Here is a 19,492-nt window from a genome sequence, read left to right as displayed (position 1 = left end):
GCCATTTCCCATGCAAGACTTATGTCCTACGTAGGGGTCACAGGTCAGAGCTGGACCTCAGGGAGCGGAGAATCTGGCCTGAGCCTGGGTGGAGACCGTGGATTTCATTCCATTGTTTTTCACTGAGGGAACAGGGTAGAAGGACAACAGCCCCAGGCATGTAAAGCTCCACTTCCCAACAGAAGCAAGGCACTTCAATATCCCCCTCCAGTCCTGCAAACTATGTGCATTATTCTCTTTTTCTGTGTTGGAACAGCGCCACACTAAGATTCACGCTGCTCAACAACATGATGCAGCTGTGCGATTACTGAGAATCTATTTGTTTTAGGCTTCTAACAAAATATCTATTTTCTCTGTTTTGCACATATATCTCACTCAGTAGTGACAGCTCAAGTTCTTTTTCACAATGAATGATTCAGAAATAAGTATCAAAAACAGATTTGAAGAGAACAGAAGAGACAATTAAAAGATACGGAAACATCCTACTTAATAAAAGGCCATGTATTTATGTTCTGAGTCGAATTTTAAAGCTTTTAAAACATTTTATTCCTATAAATCCATCTTAGATAGCAACTGGACCTCACAGAAGCACTTAAATAAACGTTTACCAGTTGTATCCTGGCGAACAATATTTCTTGCTTTCTCAGCTCCCGGTGCCCCAGATGTGGTGGCGCTCCTCGATCGCACTGGCTCGGCCACATCCGGGTGGCTCCGCCAGCTGAGAGAACAGGATCTCCCCACGGTGGCTCCTTTCGGAGAATAGAACACAGCCTGATAAAGGATAAGACAAGAAAAATAATCTAAAGGCTGACTTCCTTATCATTCATTGCACAGCCTGTGTTACTCAGCAGATTTCATAAATCCAACTGTATATAATCGGCAGCTTCTCTTGTTGCAAAATTAGGTATCACTTCTCTGCTTTCCTCTCCTAGAGCTCTGGTCAAGTATTTCAAATGAGTGGTCAAGGGTCCAAGAGAAATACAGGAGATAAGAGACCGAGACAGAGATTTCTGCACAGGTAATGTGCTGGTGGCTGCCACCTATGGGTCGTTTTCACACCCAGGTTCCTGAGAGTATATTTTGTTTCCACAAATCCAGTGCTTAGAAGGCAAGTATTTTTATAATGAACATTTGAATTCATTTTTATTTTTAATTTAAAAAAAATTTTTTAAAAATATGTTAGTCACCATACAGCACATCCCTGGTTTTTGATGCAAAGTTCGATGATTCATTAGTTGCGCATAACACCCAGTGCACCATGCAATACGTGCCCTCCTTACTACCCATCACCAGCCCATCCCATTCCCCCACCCCCCTCCCCTCTGTAGCCCTCAGTTTGTTTCTCAGAGTTCATAGTCTCTCATGCTTCATTCCCCCTTCTGATCACCCCCCTTTCTTTATCCCTTTCTTCCCCTACCGATTTTCCTAGTTCTTATGTTCCATAGATGAGAGAAACCATATGATAATTGTCTTTCTCTGCTTGACTTATTTCACTTAGCATTATCTCCTCATAAGCAAGATGATAGATCAATCGGAAATATTTGCCAAAGGCATTAATTACATAATTGAATTCATTCTGTATCATTCCATAAACTGTTTTTCAGATTGTTTACCTTCCTATAAATAAATACAGCCACTCACAGACTGCAGCGAAGATATTATAAGAATCAGTCCCATTAATGACATGTTTATATGGTTAAGTAATCACCATAATTGGTTCACACCTCCCCACATCCACATCCTCTGTGGGCCTCTCCCACAATGACCCTGGGCTTCATCACATGACTTGCTTTGCTAGCAAAATGAGCAAGCAGAGATTTGAAATGCGTTGGAAAATCTGGGCTTGCCCTGTTGCTGCTCCTGGAAACCTAAAACCTCACCAAAAAAGCCTGAGCTGGCCTGCTGGGCAATAAAAGGTATGTGGCCAAGTCCCCCCATCACTGCCCCAGCTGACAGCTGGCCAACCCTAGGGCTGCCTGGCTGATTATTTGACAGCCTAGCTGACTACAAACACAGGAGGGAATCCAGCAGAACTGCCCAACTGTGTCCAACCCAAACTGCCAACTCATAAAATCATGATTTAAACAACTGGCTGTTCCTTTAAGTCACTATGTTTTGGGGTGATCTGTCACACAGGAAAAGCTGATACAGTCTATAATAAGGCTATTGTTGAGGCTATAGTCTACCCAAAGCAAGCAATGTATACTTTATGCATCTTGGGAGAAGAAACTCCTCCCAAGTTTTAGGACCAAGAAAAGCTATGTATCACCTAAGCTGTCAATGTTCCCCATTTGTAATCTGTGATCCTCTGCTGTAACCCTGTGAAGATCAGAGTCACATCTAAGCTTGCTCCCCTTCTCCCTCCCTAGCAAGCACACGGGGCTCTCTGGCATGCATTCTGGCATCTTAACCACTCCGGCAACTCCGCTCCCTTTAAATTTGCCCCAGTGTCCTTACCCATTTTATCTATTGTATTATAGGTACTTCTATGAACTGCCTCAAAATCTTTACACAATAAATTGGAGTACAAGGGAATTAATCCCAAGACTGTGTCACAGCCTTAAAACAGTAATGAAGACAAACTGTTGTCCCCAGTAGAAACCACCACTGATGTTTTCCACCTTGATCTGACTCGAGGTCTCAAAACAACTTTTATCTAGAAACAAAAAAAGCCAAAATGACTCCCATCTGAAACACTCAGAATTTTTCTACCTTGCCTAAGCAGGCACTGGAATACGTCTTTCTAGTGTGGTGCCTGGAGCTGGACTTGCCCAGCTTCGATTTCTGGCTTTCCCACTTCTCAGCTAGGTACCTTGAGTGAGCCCATCACCATGGACTCTCTGTACTTCAGTTTCTGTCTGTGATACCTGGATAGTAACTCAGAAGTTACCAAGAGGGTGAAGAGAGAGAATACATACAAGCACGAGCCATTATTATTATTCCTGTTGCTACTACTGCTACTCCCCTTCATCTTCTTTCTTCCTCCACAGCCCCTTCATAAATTCATCATCCTTACTACGAGGACAGAGTGCTATGAAACACCATCCAACACCACCATTAAAAAGACACGGCCTGTATGGTTTATTCCAAAATTCCATGCATTAATTGCCTATATGTATAGACACACTCCGCCTCCATCTCAGACATCTGGTATTCCTCTGTAAGAGTAGAAGTACCTTTGTCTCGCTGCTTCTTTTCCTTTTGTTCACTTAGTTTGTCTAGAGGTAGGTTTGTCATCTCAACTCCGTAAGCAGTTCTCGCCAGCACTGCTGTCTAGGAGTCCATGACGTTGGCCCACTCGTTTATGAGTTCTTCCCATTCCATGAGGGAGGACAGCACACCGAGGAAGTCATCCCAGAGCTCTCGAGAAATGTACACACACAGGTTTGCTCGGATCCACGCCACCATGAGCGTCTAAAACCAACTAGCCAACAAGAGAACTGAATCACCCTCATTTGGAAGAAGAATGAGTTTTAACAAAATATTTTAAATTACTAGGAATAAAATGAACTTTAAAATAAAAAGCACTTGATCTTGATTTTCTTTTAGCGTCTCAAAATTTATTTGATCAACTGTAACCAGGATCTGAGCTATGGAGAAATCAGCTATTATCATGAACAAAGCTACTGGTTCAAAATCCTCTGGTGTCTGCAGCTAGTCCTGGCTGTAACTTGGGAGAAGACAAAACTCTCGGTACAACAACTATTCTACTTCTTTTTTTTTTTTTAAGATTTTATTTATGTATTTGACAGAGAGAGAGAGAGACAGCCAGCGAGAGAGGGAACACAAGCAGGGGGAGTGGAAGAGGAAGAAGCAGGCTCCCATCAGAGATGCCTGATGCGGGGCTTGATCCCTGAACACCGGGATCACGCCCTGAGCTGAAGGCAGATGCCCAACGACTGATCCACCCAGGCACCCCTGGAATTTACATCCTAAAATAATCATTTTGATTCCTGTGGTTTCTGTACCAGTGAACTTGCTACCTGATGGGATTCCTTTGGGCCCACCCTCCCTTCATGGGAGAAAGGAAAAGGCTGGACTCCACAGCCCTAGGGGCCCCTGCCAGGTCAGTCCTGCCTCATTTCTATGCTTTCCACCAGGTGCACACAGAGCTTTCCCTTTAGTGCTGACTCAAGGACATCGAGAAAAAGCATCCAGAACACAGGTGTGGTAACGGGGCCCCACTGAGGACTTCCAGGAGGGAAGCGGCCACCAGAGCTGGTCTGCAGCAGCCCTGAGCACTGAGCACAGAGGCCAAAGCCCACTGACAGCAGGGCTGACCCAGCCAGGCCGCCCCAGGGCAGCGATGGGTGGGAGGAACACGTAAAGGACAGGCTGGAGAGGCATTTTACAACCAGAACTGAGGGGCATGAAGAAAGAGGGTTACAGAGTGGCTCTGAGGTCTCCGTTGCTGAGAATGTCTGAAAGCACCTCCTAAGCTGGAGTGATGCGCTCATCATGGGACGGGGGCATGGGAAAAACCCACAGCACTGTGTACTTTCAGGGGTATTATAAACACAGAGACACCAAACAAAAACAAAGGAGAAAAATGAAAACATTTCGCATAAGCACATTTTCATGGCGCCACTATATGTTTGACGGTACTATTATTCGGTCATTCTGACAGTCTGTCATTTCAGATAATTGGTTTTCCAAAGTGAATTTAAAGCTTCAAATTGGAAGCAATAAAAATCAGTTAACAGCATTTCAGAGCAATTAACAACCTCTCCTGGGCTTATAAAGAATGATAGAAAACACCAGTTACATTGCTTTTCCACAAAGCAGTCTGATGACAATTTAAAATGGAAAAATCTACTATTAAGTAATATGACTACTTTTCATTCAGTAACATTTTTAAAGCCAATAATAAAAATAAACTATCAAAGTGCTAGATACTTACCTTCTTCATAATTCACAGAAACTGTTACAGAAGATTGATTATCATCTTACTGTTCACTTTGTAAAGCCATCAGTAAGTGGAGGCTTTGATGTTCTAATTATTATGTTGAAAAAGAGAAACATCTGTTTTACAGTATTAATGAATTTGAAATAAACTTACCATGTCTTTTTATTCATTGTAAGCTCCATTATCATGCGCCTACAAATAATCAAAACAGCTTTACAGGCATCAGCTGGTTCTCTTAAGAGCATGGGAACTTCAGGACATGGTTCCAACAAAAAGACGTTTGTTGCATTTATCAAAAATACCTTGAAATCAACAAATTTTACATTAAACATATAAATGTAACTAAACACATAAATCTGAACAAATTTTTCTTAAAGATAATGATATTAATTTCCCTCTACTAAACAATCACCTTTGAGTTATTTCAACTAAGGCAAGTGGTACCAACACATACTCAAGATTTTTTAAAATGCTTCTCTTAGAATCACCTGACACACTTGAAAGACCTTTCCTAGAAAAAAAATTATTAATACAAATTAATAGTGCAACTTTAGAAAATTTATGAATCAGAAAAGTTTCTGAAGACTTCTTTTTACATTACCTCAAAAGAAAAGGGGAAAACAGTAAGATAGGATCACTGCTTCTGGGTGAGAAATTTTGGGGTCGGGGACGGGGAGAGGAAGAGGAGCAGTGGTCAGACAGTGGCTGGGAAAAACCATCTGATTGCTGTGGAATCTCCCAGCACATGAACTTTGCAGGTAGGAAGCACGGCCAGCACCACCCAACACGGGCGCAGATCTCTAGTAGCTGTAGGGAGGCAGGAAACCGGCAAGGCCACATGGTCAACAGTACATAGCTTCCAGGTGCATATACCTTGACTAGGAGAACGATATTAGGCAGTAGGATATAAAACCTAAGTGAATTCTTGAGATAAAATCAGATTTAAAAAAACTTAGATGACCAGCCAACAGCTCTACACTCTACCTCAGACCTTTGGGGTACAAGTTCACTGTCCATTCCTGTCAGGGGTGTTTCAGTAGAAAATTGTGAGACGCACAGATGTGGCCTATTACGTAGTCGTAAGTGACTGCTTAGGGGCACTACAGTAAAGTTAACACTGTGTTACTACTGACACAGACGACACCAGTGACCCTTCAGTTTAGGAGACTGAGTTGTCAGTCTGGTAATGAAGGTGGATGGGTACCATCTACCTAGATCCTATGCCTTCTTAAGTCTCCCTTGTGTTCAGCAGTACAAATTCAAAGGATCTGGGAACAAACAGAATTCTCTGGCTCACCTGGGAATGAAATCTATCAACACAACATCTTAAAATAGATGCACAAACGGACCGAAGAAATTAAAATAAACATGCTCAAAAGTCAAGTGGATGAATTTAAATATTGACAGCCTCTAAGATTATCTTGTGCAAGATTAAAAAGGTGTCAGGGCCTACTTTTCTAGAAAGAATTACTAAATAAGCACTGTAATAATTGGTAACAGATGATAACAGCAATTGTGAAGACTTTCCTAGATTTCAAGTGGGAAAAAGGAAAACAAAGAACTTTTTGACTAACCAACTATAGCAGTGGTAGTATAATTTTAGTGGCCACTTTATTTTTTTACTACTCTGACTGAGATCAAGACCTGAGCTGAGAGATCAAGAGTCGGAGGCTTAACCGACTGAGCCACCCAGCTGCCCCTCGCGGCCATGTTTTTGGAAGACGTATGGCATAGACGATCTGCTGCAAGACAGATCTTTCACTCAAGGTATTTTGTTTCTTGATGTGAATTGGAAACTTTGCATACTCCCAAGTAAAAGTGAGGAGTCTTCATATATTATATTCTCCGCTCATTTTCTTTTTTAAAAAAGATCAAAATGCCAACTCCATGAATCTTTCTTACTACCATGTCAGTACTGGTTAAGGTAAAAATTAAAAAAAAATTAATACGTCCAAATTGTACCTCTCAACAGCAACTGGAGAAGAGTACTAGCTTATTCAACCTGTACTTGGCCACTTTTTCCTAATGAACCAAGGAAAGGACCAAAGATACTGGATACAAAGAGAACAAACACAGCTATTAGAATCCAAACTAAACATTTTTGAACACTGTTGTGCTACAATCAAGTGGAAAATATTTTTTCTTGGTTTGGCCAAGTTGATGTAACTCATCCTTTCAGAAAACAAATTAACACTCTCCTGAACCTAGGGAGATACTGGCAGTGGGATGGCTGAGGATGGCATATGGCAATCCACTTGGAGGACAAGGAATACCAAGGGACACAGGCTAGGGACTCCGGCATGCACTTCTCTGGTGAGGGCACAGATTTTCCTAACAACTGGCACCGGAGTTCTTTGAAGCTACTCAAGTAAAATCATCTTCATTTTGTTTCAAGTTGATTTCAAATTATTTGCTGATTTTCACTGAAAAATGAGAAGATTCAATAGTTACGGAGTATTAAACTGCTAATGAACCTGAAAGCAAAAAGGATACCATGACAAGGAATCCTACTGAGAGATGGATGACAAAAGCATGTCATTGAAAATTGGGCAACAGGCAAGCTATGCCTATGCTACCTCAGGTGGATATGGGGTAGAAGGTGGGCGCCAGGGAGCAGGGGAAAAAGAGGCATTCTGTGTTTTCACTTAGAGACCTAACAACCTTCCACCTAGATGGGAGCCAAGAGGTAATCAATCTCCCAATCCCCATTTTTGAGGTAAAATCCTGAGGTCTGGGAAGATTAAGTGATCAGCCAAAGTTGTTCTTTCCAATGTTCCCAAATGGCACTGGTTCTATTTAAATACTCATACAGATAAAGATTTAAAAAGTAGAGCATTTATCATCAAACAGGCAATTTTTAAGAAGAATATTCTTTATGGGATTATAGAATCACCATGCTTGTCTTGCAAATTAGAGTCCAGATGACGGACTAACTCCCCATATGTGTTCAGGACATGATTTTTAAGATTTAGATCTCAGTCATTTCACATTCACTGCGTAATAATCCCTCTCAAAAACTGCAACCAGCTCATAGGTCTCCTTCGACTAGAAAAGAATCTTTACAAACTGAAGATGAGCGGTCAGGAAGAAAACTCAGAATGAGAACTTAAGAGCTGTTTACTGACAGGTAGATACAAATATCCCCGTACTTTAATGATGCTATCACAATAAACAAAATGTTCAAATGGACTCAAACCAGAGGTCTTTATGTTTCCGGGCAGCCACGTACCTGCAGCATAGCCTGGGCCCTGGCTTTCCCGTTCTTATTTTCTTCTTGCGTCACACATCCTCTGCTCACTGCACTCGTGAAGGAGTATGTTCGTCCCCAACTGGAAGATCGCTTATGACGAGAACCGTCAGATGAGGTCTTTAGAAGATAAAAACCAGTTAACGGAGGGGGAAGAAGTACATGTTCACATATTTAATTCCTTACACTCACCAAAATTCATGAGAATAGAGGTTTTAGAAGGGCGAGTCTTTTTTCCATTTTGTTCACCACCTCCAGCACCTCAAACAGTGCCTAGTGTTTAGTATGTGCTGAAGAAATAAACGCAGGTCCAGTGACTGAATGAGTCTCTAAAACAGACCTTTAAAATGTGTGATAAATTCCATTTGCTTATCTATTCATTTTGACCTCATGACCAGTTATTAAAATGATTTCACCAATATTAAAAAATCAAAAATTATGGAATTAATACAGATATTTAAAAGTGATATGCCTTTGATTACAAATAGTCTTAAATGTTTGTTGTTAATTGCTGCAACACCCACTTTTAGAAATAATTTCTCAGGGGCGCCTGGGTAGCACAGTGCTTAAGCGTCTGCCTTCGGTTCAGGGCGTGATCCCGGTGTTCCGGGATCGAGTCCCACATCGGGCTCCTCCGCTGGGAGCCTGCTTCTTCTTCTCACACTCCCCTGCTATGTTCCCTCTCTCGCTGGCTGTCTCTCTGTCACATAAATAAATAAAAATCTTAAAAAAAATAATTTCTCAGACTAGTTTCAAAACAGCATGCCAGAAATAGAAATATGACAGATATTTTGTTTCAGGAAGAGATCCCACTGTGTCGTTTTAGGTTTATCCAGCCTCTAGCTTTACCTAACCAGGACGAAAAGTTCCATTCCAGCAGCACTCACTCTGAGGACAGCACCCAGCCCTGAAGTGAGGCTTCTTAAGAGAAGAGATAGCACTCATTATTGGGTTAGTCCTTTCGGCTGCTCTGGGCAGGCCACTGCACAAGACAAGACTGCCAAAACATTCTAAATTTAGTTTCTCAAATGCTATTTGTTTAAACATGTCAATACCAATACGGCAGTGACATTTTTAGTCTCACACGCAGACGTGTGAACATACAATGGTTCATAAAACAACTCTGCCGCCACAGTGAATGACAAAGCTGCCATGCACAGCCGGACCTAGCCTGAGGGGAAGGAGGTGACCAATGATCCTGAAGACAGCCCAGAAGCAGCCTCACTGAAGCAGGTCCTCACGGAACTCAGCAACTGGAGAGAAGCAACTACGATAAAAGAGCCCCGCCGGCCTGTGCCCCACTGACTGGCACCCTCGCCCGATCGGGTAGACTTTGCTAAAATACGTGTACTCCCAGCTGAAACAAGCGACAACGTATTACCTCTTTGCTGTCAGTCTCTGAAAATCCTAATTTTTCAGCATCTTCTAGGGCAGCTTCTTTTTTATCTGGTTCTTCCATGAACACAGGTTTGTCCTGGAGAATCCACTTTCTGTACACTGGAACTACCTTCCTTGTTACAGCGATGTCACAGGAAGGCAACAAAAATGCCTAAAATAAAAAGAGAAGACTCCCTTTAACTCCACACCTGCTCAGATCACTGTAACAGACGCATAACAGACATTTCTAATCACCACCACCAAGTTCAGACTTTCCTCTGAAACATACGGAGCCAGATATTTTTGTGCACACCAAACTTGCTGAAGAGAAAAGGCATTTTCAATTGGGCCAGAAAATGTCATGCAATTTAAAAATAACTTCTGTATTCTGAATATTTTTTTCACAAAAATAGCCAACATGCACGCCTACACAGATACTTTAAGTGGCTATATAAACCATAACAGTTATACAACCCAATGAATTAGAAATTGAGTATAAGACAACAGACAGACTACTGCAGCCAGCTGCAGCCAACTGTCACTCCTCCGCCTAACTCCATGTGCAGGGATGTCATGCTGGTGACAGAAGGATTATTTACACCACAGAAGTTGGCAAATGCTAATAATTGGAGCCTTTCTTTTTTCTTCCCCTTTGTCTTTCTCTTCCTTCCTTCTTTTTCGCCCCTCCCTTCCACCTTACCATCCCTTTCTGGGAGCCCACATTCACCAGCATACCAATGAGTCAAGACTGTACTCAGGTGTCTGTACTCACTGGTATGCTAGTGAATGCGGCTCGCAGAAAACACATGAAAGAGAGCCTCTGGCCAGCTGTAGCACTGTGCACATTGATGTGAACTTTCTTTTTTCCGATTTCTCACATTTATTTGAGAGAGAGAGAGAGAGAGAGAGAGAGCATGTGCCCAGCAGGGGAAGGGCAGAGGATGAGGGAGAGAGCAAGCAGACTCCAGCACTGAGCACAGAGCCTGACATGGGGCTCAATACCATGATGCTGAGATCACTGCCTGAGCCAAAACCAAGAGTCAGACTTTAGCTGACTGAGCCACAGAGCACCCCATGAACTTTTGAACATTACAGACTCTCTTTACACATATGCATGTAAGACTTCTGATTTAATGTAAGATTCCAAACATATAAACAAAACGGTAAAGGAGAAATGTATTTGCCTTTTGAGTATTAGCTCTAAGGAATATTTCTGACTGAGGGGTAAACACAAAGAGAGGAACTCAATACTACAGAAGTGTTTTCATTCCATAGATGAAAAATTAAGCTGAGGCTCAGAACACATGAGATATTTTCCCAAGGTTACAAAGTAAGTTAGCGATGATTCTAGGTCTTGAAATCTCAAGATTCAGAGATTTCATACTGTCCTTAATGTTCACGCTACAGGATCCAATGACAGGCAGACTTTAGTGTAACAAGGATTCATGCAATATATATATTTCCATTGATGTCATATCAAATTCCAGAATAGAGGAGTCTGTGTTATAACAAGAAGGTAACATATCAATGTAACAAATATTCTGACTTGTATCTCAAGAACAATCAACAAAGACAAAGAAGAATATGACAAAGTACAATGTTGTCCCAGTCTAATGTTGTTCCAAATTGTATTACAAATATTTTCACACATACAATAAAGTAGAAATACTTTAAAGTGAATACCATGTACTGCCGCCTAGATTCTACCATTAGCATTTGCTAGATTTTCTTACCACATACCTATCAACCCACCCCTATTTATCCTTCTTTCAACCCATTTTATTTTTGATGCATTGCAAAGAAATCTGCAAACATCAGTACATTTCACCCCTAAACATTTCAACATGCATATCACTTCCTTACAGTTCAAAATTTCTTTATGGTACTTTACATAAAATTTATAAATCAGGAAATGCACAAATGTTAAGTGAACCATGTGATGAGTTTGGACAAATGTAGACAATGAGGTAATCCAAATCCAAAATCAAAGGTATATCATGTTATCCTCCTCGTAAGAAGCAAAGAGAAACGTTCTCTGTAGGAAAATAAGGTCACAGTAAAACCCAAATGATTTGTACAAACTGTCTGGTTAATATGATACGTAGCATATTCATTAAAAATCAGAAATATGAGAAAAGAAGTCAACATTAACAACACCACAATAAAAACCAGACAATACTTTAAAGACATAGGAGATCAGGATAAAGAAAGTTTCAAAAAGAAATGGAAATGGAATTGAAAAATAAAATAACCAAAATGAAAAACTCAGTGGGTATGGATTGACAACAGAATGGACATAGCTGAAAACAGGATGAAAAAACCAAAGGAAACACCCAGAGTGAAGCACGGTGAGACGAAAGGACGGCCTACTCAGAAAGGAAGGCAAGAGAGAGAACACAATGAAAAGCTGCTCCTATACTTGGCTGCAGAGGCACAAGGAAAGAAGATTAGCAAAAGAGGGCAGATATGATATTTGAGGAGAGAATGCCCGAGAATTTTGCCAAAATTGGTAAAAGATGTCAATCCACAGACTCAAGAATCACAAACAAGCAGGGTAAATACAGAGTACCTTACAGTAAAAGTGCTGAAAACCAAGAACAATCAGAAAATCTTACAAGCTTCCAGAGGAAAAAAGAGACATTTCCTCCAAAGGAGCTACCACGTGACCTCACATGACTTCTCAAAGACAATGCAACAAATATTCAATGTGCAAAGAGAGAACAGCTGCCCGGGTAGAATTCAATATCCAGAAAAACTGCACTTCAAAACCAAAAGCAAAATAGAGAAATTTTCAGATACAGAAATGAGAAAAACTTTTACCAGGAGATCTGACCTAAGGGAAATACTAAAAGTTATTCTTTAGGCAGAAGGAAAATAATTCTGGATCAGAGATTTAGGAAGAGATGAAAGTGCAATAAACAGGTAATTATTTGGATAACTCTAATTGGATAAAATATATATATATGAATATATATATATAAAAGAATAAAACTGGGTAAAATAATAAATATGAAAGAGATAATATATGTGTATACATATAAATAATATATTCATAATATGGAATTCAAATACAGATGGTCCTCAACTTAGGACAGTTCAACTCAGAAGTTTTCAACGTTATGACAGTGCGAAAGTCACGCATAGTCAGTAGAAACTGTACTTTGAATTTTGATCTTTTCCTGGGCTAGGGATATGTAGTATGACACTCTCTTGTGGCGCTGGGCGGTGGCAGTGGCTACAGCTCTCAGTCAGCCCTGGGATCGCAAGGATAAACACCTGATACACTTACTACCGTTTTGTACCCATATAACCATTCTCTTTTTCACTTCTAGTATGGTATCCAATAAATTCCATGAGATATTTAACACTTTATTATAAGCAAGGCTTTGTGTTAGATGAGATCGCCCAACTTGTAGGCTAAAGTAAATGTTCTGAGCATGCTCAGGGTCGGTGAGGCTTAGCTATGATGTTCGGTAGGGTAGGTGTATTAAATGCATTTCTGACTTACTCTATGTTCAACTTCTGATGGCTTTATCGGGACAGAACTGCATTGTGAGTTGAGGCAAATCTGTACATAGCAGGGGCATATGAACTGAGAAGGAATAAATGGAACTGGAGTGCATACTTACAGGGTAAAAGTTGAAATTAATGCTAGATTTTAAGTTAGGGATGCAAACAATAAAATATTACAAATGAGTGTAAAAACACTAAGCTTGAAGAGAAAAACGGGATGCTAAAAACAACCAGCCTGAGAGAATTCAATACAATCAGCAATACAATTAGAGAGCAGAAAGTAAGATAGTGAACTTATACACCATTACAGTAGTTGTTATGTCAACTGTAAAGGGAACAATGCTCCAATCAAAAGATAGAAATTATAAGGTTCGATTTTAATAAGTATTAAAAGACCATTTGCCATTTATAAGGGGACGCCAAAAACATCTGGATGTAGAGAGGTTGAAAGTAAAAAGAGAGAGATACACCATGCAAACACTAACCAAAAGAAAACTGGTAGAGCTATATTAAGAATAGGCAAGACTGACTTTGAGGCCAAAAAGGAAAAAAAAGTATTAATAAAGAGAAAAAATTCTTCCTGATGAAAGAATCAGTTCAAAGAAACATATGACATTTGTGAATCCATACTGAAACTAATAATTTTGCCTCAAATATATATGTGTGTGTGTGTGTGTGTGTGTGTGTATAGCAAATACTGATAGACTTTGAAAAAAAATAGACCAATCCACAGTTATAGTAGGATATTCTCAGTAACTTGCAGAACAGCAGATCAAAAAAATAAGGATAGAGAAGAATGGAACACACGCTTCCTACCTTCTCACCGTATTCTCCATGTCTCGACCTCTCGTATTTTTCATCTTTGTCTCTCTGGGGGACAGTTGGGATAATTTCTTCAGGTCTGTCATTCTGTTTATTCAGTCCTCAGCTGTACCTAACCTGCTACTAAACTCACCCACTAAGGTTTTCCTTTACTATTTCAATTATTACTTTTTTTTTTCATCTCTAGGAGTTCTATTTCCTTATTATTCAAATCTGCTTAGTCGTTTGTTATAATTTCTTGTTTCCTGGAAACATTTCCAAGTTGTCTTTTATTACTTTAAACATGTTGAAGGTATTCATACTGAAAATTCTAGGAAAGTTTTGACTTGAAAATTCCTAATTGGAAGAAAGGGTGATCTGAAATTATTATACCCAGTTAAACTGTTTTTCATGTGGAAAAGCAAAAGGGAAACATTCCTCATCACAAACGAACTCAGGGACTAGAGCCTCAAGACACCTTCTTGAAAACACCCACTCAATGACAAAACAAGGCCATCCAAGAAGTGCATCAAAGCAAGCATGTTAGGACTCAGGACACCAGGAGGAGAGTGTAGCTAAATTCAGAACCAAGACTGAACAACTCTGCACATCAGAATTCCAAAACTGACTGCAAATAATAGTAAATTCAGGCTCACAATTGATAATATAATGAAATAAGTGGATGGGAACAGGAGGCTGAAGAAAATACCAGGCTGATAATTTCTTCAGATTTCTTAAGAAATCAATAAGTGCTATCTAAAATTACACCACGGGGATAAAAACTGATGCCACCACCTTAATGTGATTTTAATCTTCTCATTATAGATAAATATTTTGGTAATTAATATTTCTTGTGTTAAAGGAAATGTTTATTTGAATTTCTACAATTCTGTTTCTCTTTATTTTTTCTGCTGTCAAATTCAAATAAAATAAAATTCAGAGCTCTTCATTAAAAACGCACAAAAGCATCATTAAGAATTAAGATTCCATTGTCATAAAGTTACCTGTCAATCCTTCACCCCCACCCCGGTGCCTCCACATACCCTCCCATTGTCTCTGCCTTTACCTCAGTCAACCTCTGTCTGGTTTTACCTTCACCCATCCATGGCTGGCTGCCTGCGTGTCCATCTTTTTTTTTTTTTTAAAGATTTTATTTATTTATTTGACAGAGAGAGACAGCCAGTGAGAGAGGGAACACAAGCAGGGGGAGTGGGAGAGGAAGAAGCAGGCTCATAGCAGAGGAGCCTGATGTGGGGCTCGATCCCATAATGTCGGGATCACGCCCTGAGCTGAAGGCAGACGCTTAACCGCTGTGCCACCCAGGCGCCCCTGTCCATCTTTAACTGCCTGCCAAATTCTCTGTCTGCCTGTCTGTCTGCACCTACGCACCTGTCCATCTACACCTCCCTGCTCACTTCCACCTCTGCCAGCTGGCCTGTCTACACCTACCTGTCTCATCTTCTATGCCTGCCTGCCAGTTTGTTTACGTCCATCAGCTCCTCTGTAAGCCTTCCTGTCTGTCTGCCAGGCTGCTCTCTGTTTATATCCTGCCTTACCCATCTCCTCTCTGCCAGGCTCTTATTTGCTTCTCTAGCTAGCCAGGCCAGCAGTCAAATAGACACATGCAGGAATACCTGGAATGATACTCTGCAAACATCAACAGGGGTTGCTTAATGGCAGTATTTTGAGTGATTGGCTTGGGACTCTATTTGTCTAATGAATATTCACTTTTTTAAAAATAAAGTTATTTTTTAAAACAAAACCAACACCAACAAAACAACATAATCGACAAATAACCTTTAGAGCAGTGCTTTGAACTTTTCAGACCCATTACCTAAGTAAGACATTTTACAGAAGCATATATGCATTTGGATAATAAATGTTGTTTTAGAAGGTTTACAAAGAAATACTAATCCTTAGAATATGCAGGGTACTCTGAAATGTTTCAGTCCATCCTATTCTCTTCTATTCCATTATTTTAAAACAATACTGGCCTTTTTTTTAAAGATTGTATTTATTCATCTGGGAGAGAGAGACAGAGCACAAGCAGGGGGAGAGAGAGAGAGGGAGAAGCAGACTCCTCGCTGAGCTGGGAGCCCAGTGTGGGGCTTGATCCCAGGACCTGGAGATCATGACCTGAGCTGAAGGCAGACGCTTACCCATCTGAGCCACCCAAATGCCCCAAAAGACTGGCTTTTGATAAGTGATTTCATGACCTACAAATGGTCACAACAGGTAAGAAAAACACTGGTAAGAAGACAAGTTTCCAGCGGAGTGACCCCGAGACCAGAACTGCCCCACCTGAAGCTTCTACCACTCACTGTTAGCCTGCCTGCTGGGGGCAGCAGTAAACTGAGGCTGCCCTGAGCACCACTGAACCTCATCTCCCCTCATTTACCATCTATTTCCACTGCCTGCAACCTACCGAACCATCCAGGCCAAGGAGACTTGCACAGTTAGCCCCTGTCACGAGCCTCTCTGCGCTCGGGGCCCCTTGTCAGCATTTATTTCGACACCACACCCATGGACATCTGACCTTCTTCCATCATGCACTGTTCTCTGGTGCATACACACACATCTTACCTCCTTCACTGAGAACACGAGCTTCCTGAATGTACATTTTAAACTTTAATGGCCTTTAGGCCTAAATATTAAATAGTCAATGAACACTTTAAAATTGAAAATGAAATCACTAGGAAACAAGTCACATTTTGCCATCCTGAAAAGAACAATACAGAGAAAGACAATTATCATATGGTTTCACTCATTTATGGAACATAAGAAGCAGGAAGATCCGTAGGAGAAGAAAGGGAAGGTAAACAGAAGAGGGAATGAAACATGAGAGACTATGGACTCTGGGAAACAAACTGAGGACTTCAAAGGGGAGGGGGATGGGGGAATGGGATAGGTTGGTAATGGGTATTAAGGAGGGCACGTATTGCATAGTGCACTGGGTGTTATACGCAAGTAATGAATCATGGAACTTTACATCAAAAACTAGGGATGTACTGTATGGTGACTAACATAATAGAATAAAAAAAATATTATTAATTAAAAAAAAAAAGAACAGACAAAAAAATCCCGCCCCCCCAAAAAAGAATAATACATCATTGACCTCAAGAGGGCAATAGAATGCAATGTTAAAACCCACGCCCCTTCAAGAATCTCTACTTAGTATTTTCACATGCACAACCCTTACATTTTAAATTTCACATACATGCTTTCAAATTAGATTTGATGAAGAATAATGAGAAGGTGTAAATAAAATGTTTTTTGGCTTCACGGCACAAAGATGTCTCAGAAGTTCGGTCATAAGTAGTCTGCAGTTACCTACTTGGCCCAAGCTACTTCTGAACTGAATTTAGATTGGAGTGAGGACTAAATGGCATGCAGAATTTAGAGCACCCTCTGCCAGCGGTGCAATGTCAATAATGGATGCAGACAAAACTTTCCATATAGTAAATTAACAGTTTACACAATAAAGGTAAAACCACATCAGTTTAGCATTATCTCGTGTGCAAAATTTACAAGCTTTGTCAATCATATCTAGTCTTATAGTAAGCACTGGCATCCAAGAGCTTAAAACATTGCTACAGATCAGGGCCTGCAAAGTATGGCCTGTCATCCAAATCCAGCCTGCCAAGTGACTTTCCTAAATAAAGTTCCCCGGGAACGCAGCCACGCTTCTTCGTTATGTGTTGTCCATGTCTCCTTTCTCACTACAAAGACAGAGCTAAATAGCTGTAACAGAGTCCGTGTGATCAACAAAGCCTGAAATACTATGATCTAGTCCTTTACTCTATAAAGAATATGACCTCTATCCTAAATTATATGACCTTGCTGACTTCAACTCAAATTAAATGGTTACCAAGTACCTTCCGTGGGTACAACAGGAACGCAACAGGGCAACGTTAATGGACAGACTAGGGTAGATTTTTAAGTCCTGGACTATTATGATAAAACAATGTTTTGTCAGCATGACATATACAGTATAGGCTAGAAAGGGATGACACAGCAGGTGCGGGGCTCCAGGGAGCATGCTGCTAACCACGGCCAAAGGAAAAGGAGGGAGCAGGAGTGCGAAAGCCCCCTGCATGGCTTGTCCAGGGATGGCTCACTGGAGGAGCTGGAGACGAGCAGCACGGGAGGGCTGAAATTAATACGCACACAAGAACACAAGCCCCGTTAAACAAGTGGTCAAGTCATGAGGAGAAGCTGATGTTAGGGAAGAAAATAAGCTCAGCTCTGGCCTCGTCATCATTAAGACACCACTAGAATGTCAGACAAGGTCACCAGGGGGCATTTTAAAAGGCAAGTGTGCAAACAAGAAGCAAGGTCCAGACAAAAAGCTTGAGTGAGAGTCTCACGCCAAATGGCTGCTGGCTCCGAGCCCGAAGGAGGCAAGCGTGGAGTTACAGCAGAAGAGGCTCAAGCCCAGAACTTGGTCAATTCTTGGAATCTGGGGTCAAAGAAAACAGGGGCAAAGAAATGAGACAGAGAAGACACAGTCAGGGAGTGAGAATATTACACTAATATTTTCTTAAGTCCAACCTTTTTATTCACTAAAATACAAAATACGTGAACACCTCCAGATTGCTGTGGATTACACTGGGACTTTCATTGTTGGTTGATTTTTCCTTAATGACAGTCTCAGAAGTGAAAGGGTTCATCGCTATCTAGAAGTCTTGCCCCTCCTCGGAAAGCTCTTCATACTGCGCATGTACCGGTCACGTGTGTGCACAGGGCTCCTCCCCTTCTCCCCACGGACCACAGGTCTCTGCCATTCAGGGGCCTCACCTTCTGTGCGTGTGCCCAGACTCAACAGCTAGTCCCCATCACATGCACACACCCACAAAAGAGCCAGGCTCTGTCTCCCAGGGCACCGGTACCAAGATGCAGGTGGCCAGTGGCTCCAGCCCACACCACAGGTCTGCTGTTTTCTCCGCTGCACCACGGGTTCTGTTTCCTCTGTCAGAGCTTCTCCACAGCAGCACGACTAACATTTGAGGCCTGATGTTCCCTGTCGTGGGCTAGTGCAGGCCCTGTCCTATGCCTGTAGGATAATCACTGGCTACTACCCACTAGAGGCCAGCAGCATTGCCCTCTCTCCAGTTGTGACGACCAAAAATGTCTCCGGACAATGCCCCTGGGGGGGCAGAGCCAGCCCCGGTTGTAGCTCAGGGCTGCTAATCGTTGCCCGGCCTCTGGTCTCTCTCTGCCATCTTCTTCCGCACTTGCACCTGCTTTCTTGTTTGTACTTCCCCTCCCTTTTCACTCACCACAGTGGCCACCACCAGGGTGCTGTACCAGCGTCATCCCTTGCTTTCCCCTTATTCCCCTCCCCACCCAACTTTTTCCTCTTACGTCATAAATACTTCAATCACACGTTCATGCCATGCGTGTTTGCAGGGAAAGTACAACCATCTGCAGAGCCTCCACAGAGCTCCCTCTGGCCCTTGGGACAACACCAGCCTGGGGCTCCTCTTTGCCATGTTCATTGGTTGATGAGTATTCAGCAAGAGCTTTCTTCCCACCTACCTCTGGGTTTCAAGTTTCTTACCGACACGTGAGGGTATTTTTGGAATGATTTGCTCAGATATAGAATTTCCCCTCCACATGTAGGAATTTTACAAAAACAAAATCTTAAA

General features: G+C 41.5%; 1 protein-coding gene and 1 long non-coding RNA gene across 8 annotated transcripts in view; one reads left to right on the top strand and one right to left on the bottom strand.

Annotated features, from left to right (window-relative positions):
• Positions 1–19,492, top strand: part of LOC125281381 (dual oxidase 1-like) — a 273,276-nt gene that overhangs the window by 153,856 nt on the left and 99,928 nt on the right.
• Positions 73–19,492, bottom strand: part of LOC125281374 (uncharacterized) — a 72,775-nt gene continuing 53,355 nt past the window's right edge. For 6 of the 7 annotated variants that reach the window (XR_008959486.1, XR_008959490.1, XR_008959484.1 and 3 more), the window contains 4 exons: positions 8,136–9,702; positions 5,060–5,208; positions 3,177–3,424; positions 73–771 (listed from right to left, as the gene is read on the bottom strand). This is a non-coding gene — a long non-coding RNA (uncharacterized LOC125281374). The remainder of the gene's footprint in view (positions 772–3,176; positions 3,425–5,059; positions 5,209–8,135; positions 9,703–19,492) is intronic. The other variant, XR_008959485.1, reaches the window with a different exon arrangement.

Source organism: Ursus arctos, unplaced genomic scaffold, assembly GCF_023065955.2.
Source record: "Ursus arctos isolate Adak ecotype North America unplaced genomic scaffold, UrsArc2.0 scaffold_16, whole genome shotgun sequence".
Classification (NCBI taxonomy): Eukaryota; Metazoa; Chordata; class Mammalia; order Carnivora; family Ursidae; genus Ursus; species Ursus arctos.
The sequence above is the reverse complement of the archived record's forward strand: the minus strand, read 5'-3'. Positions and strand labels throughout refer to the sequence as shown.